The following is a 14,700-nucleotide window of genomic DNA, read 5'->3' as shown; positions in this document are numbered from 1 at the left end:
AAAATGTACACTATCATTAAACTCTAATAAAGAGCTCAGACAATTAACACCGGAGTAAAAAATATTTAAGAATGTTAGTTAATCTGAAAACTTCAAAATTATATTTGATGTACAACATTATACAAAATTGAAATTTTTTGTCTTAGGTATATTCTCAAGCAGATACATTATACATTCATGTACAAGTAGAAGTGAGAAGGCATGATCTTTATTACTGATAGAGTTAAAATAAAAACGATTTTTATGTACGTTGCTTTAAAAAGCCTTTCATATTTTACTATACATTTTTTCAATTTTCTAAGCAAACACAGAAGTAACTGTCTAGATTTATTACCTATGTATAAAAATAACATGATATTGTAACAGTTGACAAATTGATCAATGATCTAATTTTGAGAACATCTAAATAATAATTTAGGACTTAAAAAATTTGATTTCATATTGTGTTAATCGAATAAATACCTGTGGTAATGATAATTACATTTTAAATAAAAAATAATGTTTAACTCATATGTGTAAACTGCAACAAGATTAAAAAAAATATTTTGTTTTTTCTTTGGATTTAAATAAATTTTATAACCAATACTTTTTAATATGCTCCTGAAATATTTAATCTGATAATATGCAATGCTTTATTTATCTTGTTAATGCCTTGTTTAAGATTTATTGATATATTTAGTAAATTTTAATCCAGATTTAGTTAATTTAAGTACCTTTTTTGTTTCAAAATCTTTCCTCTGTTTATCCTTTTGATTTCCTGATTGATTATTTTTTTCATGTGAGGACTGAGGCATACAACACTAAGCCTATTATAAATATATTACATGCAACTTTATGAAAAACTGATGAGTACTTATTTTATTCTACTAAATTCGTACAGAGTAATAGATATTTCATAGAAATTTTATATAAAAGAAACATTTCATGTTTTTACTATAAGCATAACAAGTCATATCTTGTAGTTACCCCAAACTCATGTTGTTACGATGATTTTAAAATAAAGAATTATTTTTTCTCAATGTCTAATCTTTATATAAGTATTTTTAGCATTTAAATTTATATTTGTAAATAAAAAATATATTTAAAACTAATGCTAAATTTAAATGACGTAATTATTATTATTTATCAACTGTCTATCATGTAATACAACGAAGTGTAGACTTTAGTACATCACTATTAAAACTAGTTTGAATATTCAATATCTCTGTGAATCTTTTTTTTATTTTTTTCAGACTTTTATCGTATTTTTTGTAATTTGAATCGAGGTTTAGTAAATTGAATAATCTATTTTGATTAATTTCCGTTAGTGAACATTCTTTTTATTATGTTCTTAGTGAACTGGGTAAAAAAAACCTCTTAAAATAAAACGTATGTAACTACATGATCACCATTGAACATTTATAATAATTAATATAATGTGCATAGTGATTTTATGAAAATTGATATTTTGAAGCTTGCCTTACATAAAGGAAGGTAAGAGGTCCAAAGTTAGGGGTAGACCCCTAGTACAAAATAGTGACGTAGATCATGAAGAGAGCTCGGCCCCGGAAGGACATGAAACCAAAATTGCGGATTTTATCCGTCAAAGTCCAAAAAAGATAGATTTTCATTGAAAAAGTAGAATATGCACAATTAAGATCATGTGCAATGGAACAATGTAAGGATCTCTAAAAGCAATCCCTATACCTTAAGGTGAATCAATTCGTTTGGGATACGACGATATCAATGATGAAAAAGGATGGTTCATGATATTTTCTATAAAAAAAATGGAAATGAAAGTTTTATAATCTACGATATGATTTATACAAATGCATCAATTCTATGGACCCAAATACTATAGCTATTTTACTATTCTGTTTTTGTTTACATATACGTCAAGATAATAATAACTTCGGAGAATACCTAAAAAGACAGGAAAAAAAAAAAAACCAATTATTTTTTTAAATATCTACGGTAAAACTTAACCACGGGCACATATAATGAGTTAATAACATATATATATAAATTGAAGCACAGTTTATTGGCTCCATTGTGAAGCTATAGTCAAAAGAATACAAACAATCACGTCCCCCCTTTTTTTTTTTTTTTTAGAGACACCAACAATAAATTTTCAAGATCAATGTGGCAGGCGTAGCTGCGGTCCCAGATCTAAATGAATGGTATATTTAGTTGCTATAGACCTTGGAGAACGGGAAAAAGTCAAATATTAAAAGGTTTGAAAAAAAAGAAAAGTCAAAATTTGAACAGATCTAAAGGGCACACTTGAAAGGGTGTCCTCAAATACACCACACATTAGTAAAAGTAATTGAGAAACCAGAAATATCCATTTTTTCCCTTCTTATTGAAACCATATTAGATCCATACATTTCAGGGGGATAACTAAACAATGTTGTAAGTGTTTTATGTTTGGTCATCTTCTTATAATATGCATAAATCAGGCTAAGTCACATTCCGAGTATCAAAGGTGGCTATTCTGAAGGATAAATAGAATGAATAGAAGTGGAAATTGTTTTTCAATATCATTTAATCCCGAGCAAAATCCAGTAAGGGAGAAAGTAAAAACAGGTACGGCTGAGGAAAGTAGCAATGGCATAATGTCGGAAGATGAGGACACAAGCGTAAGCAAAGGAAATAATGAAAAGCCATCTCCAGAAAATATGAAAGAAATAAGTCAATCAAATTAGATAATGACACAAAGAGAAAGTAATACAGAAACAAGCCTTGATGTTAGCACACCTTCTGAGTCGGGAGAGATAAAGTCAGATGAAAATTGTGCTATAAAATCAGTTTATTGTCGCCAAAATAACGAATCAGAATTAAATTCCAACGAAGAGGATCCTAAGGATGTATTAGAAAAAAAAGGAAATTAAATATCTTCCCGGGAAAAATTATGAAACTTCTACCAGTATCCAAGAAAAACAAGAATTGTCCTTCGTCTCCACATTCAGTTTAATAAACGATTAGTAAGGCCTCTTCTTCAATATACCTTCACAAAGAGAGAATTCGAAACTCATTGGTTTTATTAATATATCAAACAATCCCGATAATGTCTACACAAATTACTAAGGTAATGAAGTGGTTATTTGTAGAAAAGTGGTCTAATATTTATGGTTCGAATGCTAAAGTAACAAAAGTAGGTTCTTTGTCGAGAGATGAGTCTATATGTACTCGAGAGGAGATTCCAGTAATTGTTTTCCACGAAGACGATGATGAAAACTCATCAATCCTTCAAATAACTGTCGGATAATAAATTATTGCAAATTTGGCTTTTTTTTTGTTCTGTCTAGGGTTAAAAAAAAGAATGTTTGAAGAGGGACAATGGAATTGCACCTAAACTGAAAAGCCTTACCGTTGTAGGGGGTTTCAATGTATGAGAGAGGCAAAGTGGGATTTTACGTCATATTATGGCTATCAAAACTTAAAATATCTATTCAATTAGTGGGAAAAAAATGTTTATTTGACAAGGAAGAAAAATTATAAACCTACCTTTAAAACAAAAGTTCATAAGGAAGAGTATAATATACAACATTTACATCTCCTATCCAGAAAAAAATAAACCTAGACGAAACTGGGAAAAAAATTGTGCAGGCGGAAATTAACTACGAATCTTTGAAAAGAAAGTATATTATAGATGAATTAAATCAATTAGTTAGGGTCATACATAAATACGTAGAAGTTGAATGACCAATCGGAGACTCAATCGATTGTTTCTATAAAAATGTTAAAGTTGAACTCAAAATGGAAGGAAAGCAAGGGGCTCTAAAGAGTAAAGACAAAGAGAAAATAAGAGGATTACTCCAAGATCAGGATGATGTTCTGGCTAGGGGAGAGTTGTGGAAAATAATTGATAGAAAAAAGGAAGGTGCTATCGTAACAAAGAATCAACATGAAGTTACTTCGTATCATTCAAATGAACATCAACGGTCTCTCGGATAGTAAGAATAAATATCTGAAAGCTTTGGAATTACCAGATATTGTATGTCTATGCGATACTCTAATGAAGGAAGATGAGGATGATTGTTTGTCTCAAGAAATGTAAAGATAACGACAAAGGGATACCCTGCTACAGGTGTGACAAACTTAACCCTAAAGACTCTGTAAATATTACCAGACCAAAATGGAAATATGAAGATATAGATTATACACGTTGTACAAAAAAAAATCTAAATTTTTGTAATGTATCTTCCATCAAGAGACACCAAAATGCTGGTAGGGTATTAAAAGGAGTTAGGAGTGAATCCCAGAAAAGAGAAAGTGATAGTTGTGGGGCATTTTAATGTATTTGAAATATATGGAAGATACTACACATCACCCAATGCCTTCACAAATTCAAAAAGCCTTGTATCACGGAAGGAAAACATTGCTATGAATGATCTTGCAGATGTTACAGATGACTACAAGCCGACATTTATTCACAAATAAAATGAACAAGTCACCAAGAGTTGACTAGACCGAATGAGACAAGGTTATATAGCCTGACATATCTTTAGAAAGAATTTCATCAAATGGGCGGTCGGACCACCCCTTTTTGCTGAAAATCATAAGCTTAACAAAATTTTCATATAGGAAAACTAAATAATGAACTACTCAATCACAAATAAATGATGAGGAGGGAGGTCATATGTGAGGCTCAAAGGGATATAGATGGTGCTTATTAAATAAGAGAGGCAATGGAAATGTTTTACCAAAGTGCTAGGAAAATACTAACTGTAGTCGGAAATGTGAGGGCGCAAAAAGCAGACGAACGGGAATTTTTTTGGTAGGAAATATCTGCGAACAAAGACACCACTTGGAATCAGGAGTTGCAATAATTAATTAGTATATAAATAAAAAAAGCCCGAATAAGGACACATTGTTGCCTCCACAATATCAATTCAAATAATTATAACTTACTTAGATACTTGGAAGAAAGACTTCGGGGAACAGGGTAAATTACTCCAAATGGGGTAATTTAGAAAATTTGGGGGTTATGGTTATGTATATTTCTGTGCTATAAAGAAGGACTTTTACTTCCTAGTGTTAAATGTAATAAACATCATGAAGCTACATGGCGTCTTAAGTCTTCAAAATTACCGATGTGAAAAACATGTTCGAAATATTTTTGAAGGATTTCTTTTCTAAAAAAGGCCCGACCCATAGAAGTTGATGGGTGCTTTAAAAAAATGCTACATAGAGAAGGATTATATTGACCTAAAAGATAGAAAAACGCTCTCGAAAATATTTACAGCAACAGAAGTATGGGAGTACGTTAGAACAAAGTTTAAGAAAGAACAAGCCCCAGGATTTTCGGGGTTCACAGGTTTTTTTTTTTGGGGGGGGGGGGATTTCTTCAAGAGTTCAATATTCCACACAAAATTTTTTATTAATGTTAGTTAATTCCTTCAACTTTAATTCAACCATGCAAATTTAATGTTATCATTGGGCATTTCCATTATATTTCAACAAATGCAATATATCCATGGTTGAATTATGTAAAAAAAATATATAAAAATGGCATGAATGCAGTTAAAATAATTTTAAAATTGCCCAACCGGTTAGCAAAATATGGTGCTTTTAAAAATCTTAACACTAGGTTGCGTTCATACATTGCAAAACTTTAATAACTGATTCTAGAGGTCATAATTATTATAGAAATATGATTTTGGTATCTAATTATATTTTTTTGAGGTGAGGAGTTTGAATTTGATGGTATAATCAGTGTAAAACTAACACAGAGCAATGATTTTCACTGTTTTCATGTTAAATTGACATAGTTGAATTAAAGCCAGAGGAACTAACTAACATAAATAAGATCCCCCAAATTTGGTGTAATCCTCCCATTGGACCCCAAAGATATACCTATCGAAACATAAAACATTGAAAAAATCAAAATACATTAACTTGACAACCTCCCAGAATCCCAGTTATAAAAATAATATTCTCTAACAGAAGGTTAATTGAAGTCCTGAATCCTGAATAACAGATATTTGCCATGATATCGAAATTTTATCCTTTCAATATTTGAACTTTTAGCCTTTCAAAAAGAATTTTTGAAACAAAAAAATAAATTCCTTCATAAGAATTAAGTTATTTGCTTCACATTTAATCTCCACAAAAATTACATAAAATACTATTTTGCTACTTGAAAGTTCACCGCGCTCTTTCCACCTCTGGAAAGTTTTGCACCCTCTTTTCAGTTCAATGCAAGGTCATCCCCGGACAAGTTCATCACCTGGCAAGTTCATCACAAGGAAAGTTGATCCCCAAGAAATTTCATCCTAAAGCTCATATTATTGAATCTTTGTATTAAACAGTAAAATATAATACTATATCATAGTTGATTTTTTTCAATTATATATATTCCAAATATATTTATTATCGTGGTTGAATTTTCCGCGGGATGAACTAGTCTTGTGATGAACTTTACTCGGTATGAACTTGTCTTGGGGTAAAAAGAGGGAGATGAACTTTTCAGGGTCAAAAGAGCGCGCTCAACGTTCTGTACACTCCTTTATTTGCCATACTCAATAAAATGGTAAAAAAGCACTTATTTCAATTGTTTTGCGTTGTGAAATATTTCTTTTTGAGCTTTCTTTAAATATTAATGTACTATCTTTGAAAAGCATATAAGTAAAAGAATAAAATTCTGTATTCCCTTGTATCTACTTACTAAAATGATTAAATTTTAGTATGGCTTTGATTTTTTGAATCAATTATATAACCTTTGATATATTATAGGAGTTTATCATAAATAATTTAACAATATTAAATTTCATTTTTAAATTGTACGAAAGAATAGATTTCAAATGGGAAAAAAATGGCAAATACAATTTTCTAAATTGAATTGATCAACTTTTATATAATATACAAACTAAATATATATTTATAGATCTAAGTCTATAGTCAATCTGATTTAATATATATTATTTACCTTCAGATGGTTTAATTGCCCATGAACTTTAGCTTAGTATTAATTTTTTTTTTTTGAAAACTTATAATTAATATTATTTGTTTTCTTTCATGATATATCACTATAAAAACCTAATAATTATTATACCGTTTAACTTAGGTTTATAAGTATAAATGATACAAATATAAATTATATGATGAGTGTCTAAAAGTTTGATAATTTCTTTAAAGATAAGTTATTTTGGAAAGTATAGGAGATGACTATGTGACAATAATACATAGCTAACAACTATGGATAAACCTTTTTTGGATTTTTTTTTCCAAAAAAAAAAAAATTCCAAAAACGAAGACCCCCCCCAAAAAAAAATAAAAATATATATAATTCTGTGGACGCCCCTGGTTATACTCCAGTTCCAACAAGGACTTATACTTATAACCCGGAACAAAACAACAGTATTTCTCTCAATTTTACTTGAGCTTACTCACTTTATATTTCAATGTTCCCTCCTCAAGAATGAAAAAGTCATGATAACAGCTTTTTAAAAAATTAAATAACTCTGTTCACATTGAAACCATATATAAAAAGTAGTGCACGCATCTAAGGTCACCATTTTTACAGCTCTATAACGCTATCAGGAATAATTATTAGTTTTAAACTTAATAATCGCTTCTAGAGTAAAAGGTGTAAATTTGTTATGCATATTATATTGATTTTAAAAGATAATTCACACAAAGAAAGCCTCAAAGGTATTTGCCGTCTTTCACGGACAAGTGATTACTTAATATTCAAAAGTAAAAGAAAAATGATAACAACTTCTGAATTCTAAAATCTTGTTCAGAATACAATTAAAAAAAACAGCACCATCTCCAATTTTCATATTATTTTAGCCTATAATTATTTCCAAATTAATAACCAAAGAATCAGACAAATCTTACTTTTCGTGCATCTCTCTAATTTATATGCATTGTTTACGGAGCCAAATAATAGGAACGTAGGAAATTGTCTTTGAAACATGGACAATGAATTACAGAATTGGTTAATCCCTCAGGAATTAATGAAGTGCTCCAAGAAAAAATGAATACATGAAGTAAATGATAAATTTATAACTTAGAGTGAAGATGGAACACAAATACTAAAAAAACAAGATTTTATGAAGATATTACAGACTCTGGAGTGGATAATAAATACCCCATGAAAGTGACGGATAATTACATAAAAGTACCAATAGTCTTTATAGTCAAACAATTTATTTATAAAAACTTTGTAGGACCTTACAATCCATTTTAAAGCGTCCAAATATTTTGCTGACATCAGCACCATATTTCCAACCAGATCCAGAGTCTTGGGAAGGATCAAAGAGAAGGCTGCATATCCTGAAATAGCTGAGATGGTCCCCAAAAAATAGTACTTTTGGTAATTTTTATTCTGACTCATTTTGCTTAGGCTTGATCCACAATTTAGTCTAAAAAAGTAAAGGGTGTTTGTTATTTACATAAAGGGATATTTAATATATATGTAGCTATTGATAAAATACTTACGTATCTTTGACTAATTACTTTAACCTTTCAACAAATGCGTGTTCTTTTTACGTCCGTCGAATTTACGAAATATTTTTTTTAGTAGAAGGACACATTCTCTCTGTTTCATTCTTGTTCTCCTTCTCTCCCTTCTTCCCCCTTTCAACGCAGAGAATACCAAAAGAAAAAAAAGTATTTCTATGTAGAAAAAAATCAGTTGTTCTCTGGTGTTGAAGTTGAGTGAACATTTTTTTTATTTACGTAGTTGTTGCACGTATAATTTGGAATATAAAAATAAATTTTTTTTCTTTTTTTTGCAAATAGTGCATTAATAATATTGTGATTGCAATCTTCTTTTCCTATAAAAATACAAATATAAGGGCAAAATTATGGCTTTAAAATCCTAAAAATAGGAAGAATAAATATATAAAATTGTTGCAAGGGTAAGTAAGTCAATAAAATAAATTTTTACATAGCAAAAAAGAATAAAAATCGTTTTCATAACTGTTAAAATATCTACTAGGGTAAGTTACGCATGGTCGGACACAAAACAGAGGTTTTTACGTTATGTACTTTTGATAAACATCGTGAGATTATATTTGATATTTGAGATTTAAAAAAATAAAAACATTGACATATCAGAGTACTCTCATTGGAACAGCGTAAAAGTGGTTATTAACGGTATGAAAAACCCAGTCAGAAAACGCCTTAAATTCATAGCTTCGGCAAGTTTCAAATTATTATTTTAATTTTGGACACCATGAAACAGAAAATTTACGTTCGAGTGCAAAAGCTGTTATAAATGTGTATCTCTTGCGTGGATAAAATTCAAAATACAACGTATCTACTCCTGTACGCTTATCATTTAGCAATCCTTGAGATAAGGGATCTCATATTATTTTATGAGAATGGAGGAGAGAGGGAGGAACAGACATACGGTACATAAAATAGAAAAAGTAATTACAAAGACTCTCTCCCTCAATCATATTAGTAAAAAGGAATATATTGTCTGTTCTTCCAATTCCGTCTCAGGAAGTTATATAGCAGATCTAGTTCGGCAAGATAATATCATGAATATCTCTAATATCTGATTCTCGGTTAAATAATAACCTGAATTATAATTCTAGCCAAGTATTGTATGGAGTGGAGATTGGCTTCAACTCATCAACTTTTAATACAATCCCATATTTCATTGGGACTCTTCCATATCAAAACTTAAGGTGTCGTGATAAAATGTTGGAATTGTCTACAGCTATAAATCATTTATTAACTTCAACAATCAAGTTTTATCATTTGTATTAGGATAAGTAATGTTAATGCTCAAGTACTTTGCATTCTTTGGTTTCCTTTGTTAATAATAATTAAAATAACACCACCTTCTTGATTCATCTTTGCATTACCATCATACAAATACAAAGTTATCCTTTTTGCTTAGAATAGGGCTCATTCATTAAGTTAGAAAACTCATATTTCATTTAATTTGATATATTAATAAATACTTCGGATAAGCGTCTCGCGCCTCGATAGCTCATAATATTTCTTTAAATACAAAATACTGGGCTCCTCCAAGACTTAGGAACTAACAATATACCACTCCTTTCTTACTAAATTCAATTTATCATTGATTCTATTATTTAAGATTTCATTTCTAACTATCTAATTTATAGTTTTATTAATCAATTAATACAATTCATATAAGAATTAATTTTAATTCCTAATTAATTAATTACTTCGAATATATTTACTTGATTGGGTAATAAACCAATCGGAGAAGTGCCATCTTCTCATATCTTTACCTCAATAAAAGGTTTTCATCCAAGTCTAGGCTCAACTCCATACATTGACATTGCCTCAAGTGGTGATGTTGCATTAAATCCAATCAGACTTAATATTCGTATGAGCACCTGTTAGGTGATCCATTTCAATTATTTACTCTTGAACAAGAAATGCTGATAATTTCCCTAGGTAATGAGTTGAAGTGAAGCGACTCCGATTAGATTTAACTGTCAATCAAATACTGAAAGTATCTTTGGAATAAATCAAATTATCTTGACAAATTTGATCCGTTATATTCTTTCCAGAGACGGAATTGGAAGCACGGATAATATCCCTTCTATTAATATGATGGACTGGGTGTTTCCCTTTCTATTTTATGTACCGTGTGTCTGCTCTTCCCCATTCTTCTTTCTCATCAACATCTATTTTTCTTTGGTATCTAGCTATTTATTTGGTTATTTAGTTAAATGATGTGTTTTTTAATCTGCTGTCCGAAAATATTATCTTTAATTTTTCAGAATTTCAGACACTGTCCGATTAGATGAATTTGTCTGCTATTTGGTTCATATTATTAAAGAGAAATTTAACCCTCATCTTTTGGTTGTCTTAAATATCTTATTCAATAGAAAAACTGGCAAAATGATTCAGAACTTCTAAATATCCACATGCTTATAAATTAATAAAATATCAATTTCTCTCAGACAGTTCAATTTTGTCAATTATTATTTATTGTCTCATCATTAAACTGTCATTTTCAATTCTCATTTATTAATTGAGTTTTATTCTGCATAAATGTATAGATAATATTTTGTAAGCTTTTGAAATAAAATAATATCGACCACACTTACAAAAAATAACCCTTATCCAATTAGTGTTAGGGAATAAAACTAAATATTTAAATATAAATATTATTTTTCTAAATTAATCTTCAAAAATGATTTGGGATATTTTGTCTTTTCTCATTAATTGGTTAAAAAAATTCTCCTTAAAAGTTATTTCATTACTAAATGTATACAAATATTAATTATTTTCTTAAAGAAATTCAAATTTGTTGTATTTCACTCAAGTGTATTGAATAATATTTTTCTATCTTACAACTTCCATAAATGAGATTTTTATAGTCTAGTTAATAGATTAAACATTATTGATTGCTATACTGCTTAGATATACATACATGTACAATGCTAGGTTTTTTTACCAGATGTTTTCATTAACATTTTTGATATAATCTATTTTCATCAGATGTATCTAACAGTCCTTAAAGGTTATTAGAGCACATATAACAATCATCTGTTTCGTATTTAGTTTTTGGTTAAAAATATGTTGGGAATTTAGGGCGGCTCTTATATTTTGTTAAGATAATCAATAGTTTTATATCCATCCCCTCACCTTCTCAATTGTTTTTAATAGTAGAAATAAATTCCAATGCCAAAAATGGTAACATTTAAGCTACATTCAGATTTTACTCTTTTACTTTTGAATAAAATTGTAAATTTCTTAATATTAGCTGATGTTTTTAATTAAAATAAATGAAACATAGAATAAATTACAGTTTAATCACTACAGAGAAGTCAATAGTGCATCAAATAGAGTTTCATATTATAGTAAGACTATAAATATTATATAATCTTATTGATTAAATTTCAAAGGATTGAATAGTGAAATCAACAAAAATGAATAAACAAGGATTGGAATAGAATTTATTTATGCTTAGAGGCAAAGTTGGTATTGTAACTTTAATATGATTAGATAATATTAAAGTTATCAATTTTTTAATATAGGGCAAACATTAAATAGCAAAGACAACATTTTAATTATTAAATATCATAAAACATACATTGCACTGCGAAGTTTCTTTATGAAAGCCTTCAAAATGGAAAGGAGAGACAAATAAAAGTAAAACATTTATTTTCTATGACCAACTTGCTAAGCAGGATAAATAATTTAGATAAATCACACCCTTCCAAAAAAAAAGGGGGTCAAAATGCTATTGTCGGACCAATAATAATACCTCATATAATTCATTTTTATATTATTAAAAATATAAACATTTTTTCCTGCATTGTTTTGCAACACATAATTGTGAACATTGTCGCAATCATTAACAACACTAACAATAATATTTCCTATTTTTGATCAAAGTTTTATATAAATGATCAACGTTCATGGGAGTTAGTATTTGATTATTGCTCGTTATTATTTTGAGTCATCTCTACCTATTTCGTTTTGTTTATACACTAATAAACAAAAAATACCTTTTAAGGCATAGTCTGTATATTTCATGTACATTTTTGTTTTTTGACATAGAGGGGGGTCCAGATACATTTGGAAATTTCTAAAGCTTATAACGAACAAACTAGATGGTGTAGAGCTATAAATTTTTTATTATTTGAAAACTGCATGGAATGAAATTCAATTATTTACAATAGGATCAACCTATAGACATTTTCTGGCCTAGACATCCTGCATTTTTTTTTTGGACTTTGGGCCTGTGTAATGTCTCGTTGGAAAGTATAATTTCTTCCTTGGGGGTATTCCATCCACCCAGGGAATATAAATTAACAGTGCAAAACCAGAAACAGTACAAAGCTGGATCCGTACGGGGTCACACGGGTCTACCAAAGATTCTGGGGTCGTGTGGTCGAGATTATCAAGAGAGTGATATATAATTATAAATAACTGAATGACATTAAATGTAGTCTTGAAAAAATAATAAAATAATGTAATTATTTTTAGTCTTAGTTTTCAGTCTGTAACCATGTCTCCTGCTCAAACTTTTTAATTTGTATATATGTATACAACCAAGGTAAAGCATAAATTAAATTAATGGAAGTTGTCATCTATAGTTATTAATATCTTAGCCGCATCACAAATAATTGTATTTCTTCTTTTTGATATTTTCTTTTGTGAAATTTACAAAGCAGAACAATTAGACAGCAATTAGACTGAAGAATATATATCATACTAAAAGAAGGACAAATAAAATGTATAAGGAATTACTGAATCAAAATATAGAAACAACTGGATATAAAATTTATCAATAATCTAATGCTTCGAGTTTTGATAATTTTTCTATAATATTTTTTACGAGTTCGAGTAATTTTTTGTAATTCTTCCAATTTTTGATTTAATGCTATGTAAAGTAATCTAGTGGTGCCTATTTTTTTTTTGTACCACATCAGTTTCCTATCATAATTTATCAAGGATGCGGGCGAATACCAATTTACAGCCTTTGCCCAATTTGAAATACTCCTTATATGTTAAAACAAAATAAAATATTTTTAAAATAACAGGAAGTCTGTATAAATATATAGATCATGAAAAAAGCAAGAAAGTTCTTAAAAATGGTTGTTATACAGTTCTTTGTTGATTCAGATTAATCTACTTGCAAGCCATAAAAAAATATTTTGTTCTTCAATTAATTTACTTAAATTATTATTCAATGAGTTTTATTGTATTTATTTTGAGAGTCAAGTGTATCCACCGCCAATCTTTCAAGGTGTGCAAATATAAATTCAGGGATCCCTGAAACTTCAGATAGCTCGCTTCTCTCTCAGACCCCTCCACTTTCTTCTCAACTTGATTTTTTGTTTGAAATAATCTCCTTCCATTGATTCTCCAGATGTTATTAAAGACATCTTGGAAAATAAATTATGGGGTTTCATATCCTTTTTCCTTTTGATACAAATGCTCAGAGAATCGACATCCATCTCAATCAAATCTTATTATTTTGTCAGATTCATGGACCTGGAGCCTCTTTGGAAAAGCTTTCTTTATCATTTTGTGGGCGGGTCACAATTCATGAGCATAGTCATCAATTCCATCCAGGAACTCGGGCTGTACCAAAATTAATTTCATCAAATAATTTAATATTGAAAGATTAGTTGTCATATTGTAGGGAGCCAAACCATCCCGGACGGGCAATCCATCATCTGCAGCATGTATTTCTACAATGAAATTTTTTATACTCGCTCAAAGAGCATTTTAATTATTTCTCCAGACTCTTTTACATTGATCAAACCTCTTTGTTAGATTGTTATAAAGTTTTTTTATCTATTTTTTTTTTAAAGAGCTTTTACTATAAAAAATTGCAATTAATTTGCAATTATTCTATTTAGGATTTTTTCCTCGGATAATAAAGCCAATCAATCATTGTACAAATATAATGACTGACTAATTAGGTATAATTTATTTGCAATAAAATGCAAAAAATAAGGGAGAAAAAGAATAGTGCTTAGTTGCTTACATTAATTTAGTTTTTCTTTGCCTAATTTTGACTCTTTCAAGTCCTTGATATATAATTATACTTGATTTTTGTAAAACCAATCTTAGTTATACGATTTGTGAGACATACTGTGTCCATTTCGAAGCAAGGAATGTCTGTTTTATATAGCTAGTGAGCTATGTTTTGGATTAAGAACTATTTTTCTTACTTTAGGGAAAGTAATAGAGAATATATCAAGTTTATTCTAGGCCAAAACGACCAGCCGAGTTATGGTAAACACCAAAAAATTAGCT

At 29.2% G+C, this 14,700-nt stretch overlaps 1 protein-coding gene across 6 annotated transcripts in view; it reads left to right on the top strand.

Moving 5' to 3' along the window:
• LOC121129813 (zwei Ig domain protein zig-8) overlaps positions 1-14,700 on the top strand; it is a 335,418-nt gene that overhangs the window by 48,609 nt on the left and 272,109 nt on the right. For 2 of the 6 annotated variants that reach the window (XR_011783558.1, XM_071893324.1), the window contains exon 1: positions 8,622-8,849. The exons of 3 other annotated variants lie outside the window; for them this stretch is intronic. The gene's annotated coding sequence lies outside the window, so the exon portion shown is untranslated. Of the gene's footprint in view, positions 1-8,507; positions 8,850-14,700 lie in introns of those variants that run through there. One more of the 6 variants, XM_071893321.1, reaches the window with a different exon arrangement.

Source organism: Lepeophtheirus salmonis, chromosome 14 (genome assembly GCF_016086655.4).
Source record: "Lepeophtheirus salmonis chromosome 14, UVic_Lsal_1.4, whole genome shotgun sequence".
Taxonomy (NCBI): domain Eukaryota; kingdom Metazoa; phylum Arthropoda; class Copepoda; order Siphonostomatoida; family Caligidae; genus Lepeophtheirus; species Lepeophtheirus salmonis.
This window is presented reverse-complemented; position numbering and strand designations above follow the sequence as displayed.